The 4,659-nt window shown below is 25.6% G+C and overlaps 1 long non-coding RNA gene across 1 annotated transcript; it reads left to right on the top strand.

Moving 5' to 3' along the window:
• Window positions 1–595: 595 nt before the first annotated feature.
• On the top strand, window positions 596–4,159 carry LOC111615571. Its single transcript, XR_002755098.1, has 3 exons — window positions 596–676; window positions 3,639–3,719; window positions 3,803–4,159. It is a non-coding gene; the product is annotated as an uncharacterized LOC111615571 (long non-coding RNA).
• Window positions 4,160–4,659: the final 500 nt, after the last annotated feature.

The raw sequence follows: 4,659 nt of genomic DNA, 5'->3' as shown, positions 1-4,659 counted from the left end.
ATCGACTTCTTAAACTAAAATTTAATCTTATCAATCCTTTAATCTCAGTTGCGTTGTTGAATCCCGTTTATGATAATGAAGTGCTTTATGACAGAAAAACTCTAGTCACGCTATTTTCCACTCACTCCCGTTCCACGAATATCATCTTTATATTAAAATTCATCTTATATTCGTTGATTAATAATATCAAATTTCCAATTTGTTCGCTCACTTTGATCTAAAAAAAGTAAAAACAATTTTCTTTTCGCACTTTCACTCCCTGTCCTCAAGTTTGAACTAATCTGTTTGAGATTTTCGTGAAAAATTCTTCAAGTTTAAACTAATTAATTAATTATTTTAAAGTAATTNAATTATAAAAATTGTAATAATTTTACATAAATATACATGAAAAATTTATTATTAGTTAAATTTCTATGAATAGCCTAGTTACTTAATATAATAAATTTCAAGCCTTAAAAGCATATTATTGATGAAGGAGAGAGTCACTTATATATTAGATTACACTTTTAATAGAGATACTTCTCATTAAATAGCGAGGAAACGTCACTTACGTAACCACGAGTATATAATACATAATTTCTTTTTGAAGATGGAGCAAGGCTCCTAGTAACTGGAGACTCTAAGCTATTTAACTTGTTTGTAAATCTCACCTTGATTTTTAAAGAAAAAAATAGTTGTAAGTATTGATATAAGCCTAAATATTTTATATAACCTTAACATTTATTGTTAATCTATATAAAAGTATGGATGATATTTAAAATATGTTCTATATCCAACTGTATCAAATTAGTTATGCAACACTTACAGTACTTACTACTTAATTCGATATAGCGGATGTATAACTTACTCGAGCATTTACTCATAACATCCGCTATATAAAAACTACAAAAAAGCCCTTAACTGTACGGAATTCATGCAAAAAGACTATTTTTAAATCATAATTTTAACCCAATTGAGGTTGAATGTGACCTTGAAAGAGTTTCTACACCGATAAAATTTCACATTTGAATAATGCATTAAAAAAGAAAATATAATCATCTAAAAATATATACATCCGGTTTCGGTGCTTCTAGAGCCTATAAAATTGTTAGTTTTCGTGTAATTTTATACTTAAATTTACCAAAAAAACAGGTAAATTTTCTCTGCTCCTTTGAAAATTGTATGATACTCGAGAATATTGTTAAAGTTATTAAATTAATGCCTTGCTTGTAACTTACTCTTTAACAATAAGATTAATGATGAATGATACATTTCTAGTTTTGTCACAATAATTGTAATTTTCAGCTTGAAGTATTATTTTCTTGGAGCAGTGTAAATGTTAAAAGAATCTTTCGCTAATTTTCCAATAATTCAAATGCACTTCTCTAACCTAATTTGTCTCGATGTAGTGGAATAAAATTAATTTAATCTACATTCTCACGAAAACAGATTCGTTACGTATTAACTACGAGCTATATGCGGAGAAGAATGGAGAAAAAAGTAATTTCTATCCCATTTTGTCTAGAGTTAATGCTGTTTTCTTATGCTTTTAGTAATCTTGTACGAAACTATTAGAAGGAAAATACTTTTTGAACACTTATCTGAAGTGTAAAAAGAGAATTTGAAAGAGTATACGCTTTAAAAAATAAAAAAAAAATAGAATTGTAAAAAGATATTTTTCATTTAATGGCACTGTTTTCTGTAGTTTCGCCAGAAATAGTTCTACAGAAGTGTTACGAGAAGTATTATATATATATATATAGAAAAACTACAGCAATACTCAAAAATCGCAATAGTTTTAATGCTGCTTCTGCCATTTTCAAATAAATAAGAAAATAATCCTATTTATAAAATAAATAGTCCTATTTTCGTGAATTTTTATAGCTTATTTTGATGGCTAAATAGTCAAAAACTCGTTTTTTTTATCCATTCAAATTATTCATTATTACATTTAGTAGAAAATTTAAAATTTTGTTATACCTGAAAAATATAATAAAGTTTATATTAATTTAATATAATATATAGCTTTTAATTATAAATTAATTATAAGAAATAATCTAACAAAGGTGTTCTTACTGAACAAAGATTGTAACAAGAGGAAAATTAATAAAGTATAATAATTCAATGTTCATTTTTTGTTTAATTATATTAAAAAGTAATATAAAACATTGATTTTTTAATATTATTAGATGTTTAATTATATAATATAATATGTAAAAAGCCAATATATAAATCAATATCACTTGAAGAAATATCAAAGGTTATCAAAAATCAATATCATATCACTAAGAGATCGATAAAAAAAATCAAGTAGTTTATATAAAAATAAAGGAATATTTTAATTAATTTTTTAATATTAAATTTTTAAGAAAAATTATATAATCAACAAAGATAATGTAATCAGTAATTAAAGCTTTGCATCAAAATATGAAGGGATAACGACGAAATACGATATTTAAATATGATACTCATTATCTCTTCTTTTTGGATACTTCTAGACACGTGAATGAGCTTAAAATAAATTATAAATTAAATATATTATACATAACGTTAAAAGTTTAATTATAATTTATGTTGTAGTCGTATACAAAATGTTTTATAGGGAAGTCCATTGCAAGGGATGTAAGAGGATTGATATTTATAAAAATATTTCTGATAGATTAATATTATTAAAGAAAAGTTGATGGATGTTTGTAAAATACTCGACTCTTGGCTATTGATATAGCAACATATGAAAGAAATCTTTAAAATAATCCATCTCAGAGGAGAGTTTTGATGTTATTGGAAAGCATAATTTTTTACAAAGATAGATATACCATTTTAAGTTGACAAGTAACAAAGACGCAGATAAAATAGATGAGAAAAAAAGAGTTTCGTCATTTCATATCCCATCCATGGAAAGAATTTAATGGAAGAGGATATGATGGGTTTGGCAGATAAATCAGGAAAAATCCCTTCTTATCCATAACATCCTAAGATAGAAACTCAGAGGAAGATAAGTTAATGGACTCCGGAGGATTTAACTAGACTTTAAAATTTTGGAGAATTGGAAATTCTCATTAAATTAATTTTCTATCGATCCATTTCGTGAAAGGAGAATTTTAATTAAGTTGTAAATTAATATTCATAAGCGTTCGATTTATATCATAAACGTTATTAAATATAGAAGTGATATAATACTTTTTTACGGAAATTAAATTATGATTTTCATGATTAATTTTAATTCAACAATCTAATGAATTTTATCTTCATTTTCTTTCAACATAAGTCGCGGTGATAATTATTATTTGAATCATTAAGAAGAGTTTTAACGTCTTATCATAGTTCTAGTTAATGAAATAAATGCAATTTTCGACGCCGTCACTTCTAAAAATTGATAACAATTAAATTATCTCATTAAGAGTTATATTATTTTAATATTTAAATAAAGCAGAGATTATCTCATTCTTTATTAATAACATTTTAAATTATAGTAGAAAAATCTGAGTAAGTAATTAGAATTTTCTCATGAACTGCTTCATTTGATATCGTACTGTTAAATTTATAAACATGCATATCAAATGATACAGGTATTAATTTATGATAAACTAAACTAGAATTATCAATAATAAACGCAAGTTTAGAGATTAAAATCTGTTTGTTTATAACTTTTGTCCTAGTAAATAGCTTAACAGCAACTAAAAATTTACGATAAGCAAGAGGAGGATCAATGTTATCCATACAGATGCGTGTCATCACAAGTAAGTTCTTACAATAATTTAATGACTAATTAAGATATATTCATCAAAAACAAAAGTTTTAAAAGGTTTTCTTTATTGTTTAGATATTCGTGAATGTGATACAGAATAGGCATTAATATTGTTGATTTATTATTGTATACAGCCGGATGGTATTACGATAGCTGATAGCATTGATGTGGACATTCACGATATCATGGTGCATCATTAATCGTGACAGATGACATCATTATGGTATCACGACCTCACTACACTCCGGTTAATACCATATTACCGTTAACATAAACAAAATATCGACCCGAACATCTTTGAAAGGTTGAAAATGGCTAAATATAATAAATGGTGATGATCCGCTTGAGTGGGTGTTTAAAAGTTGAATTTTGATGCTTTAGAAAGTAGTGAACAGTAAAAATATGAGTAGGAAGATTTAAATAAATTGAAATTTTCTGTAGAAACTTTTTAAATGTTTAAATCTCATCAACAAGTTCGGAAATGAGCCAAAGTTTGAAGATTTCTTGAACATCACTGTCAAACAAAATTCTAAATGTTTTAATGAGTGTCAGCTCGTATCATGATCATTAATTAACTGGTACTAATGATAATAAACACATTTATTCACTAATATTACTCTTTAAACTTTATTATCCTTAACATAAACAAAATGTTGACTTGAATATCGTCGAAAGAATGAAAATGGTTGAATCTGATAAATGATAATTTGATTGAATAGATTTATTTTTTATTTTAAAAAAGCAGTCACAACAAAAAACCTGAGAGAGTTTTGTGAAATATTCCATAATTTCAGTCCCATAAACAGGCTTTCAGCTATGTCAAATAAATTTTGCAGGTTTGTCAGACATCACTTAAGAAAAATTTTAAAAGTTTTAATTAATTCAAGCTCGTATCACGTTGCTTAATTATCGAACATCAATATGAATTAATA

Source organism: Centruroides sculpturatus, unplaced genomic scaffold (genome assembly GCF_000671375.1).
Source record: "Centruroides sculpturatus isolate CEXI.00-Female unplaced genomic scaffold, Cexi_2.0 scaffold19, whole genome shotgun sequence".
NCBI lineage: Eukaryota > Metazoa > Arthropoda > Arachnida > Scorpiones > Buthidae > Centruroides > Centruroides sculpturatus.
This window is presented reverse-complemented; position numbering and strand designations above follow the sequence as displayed.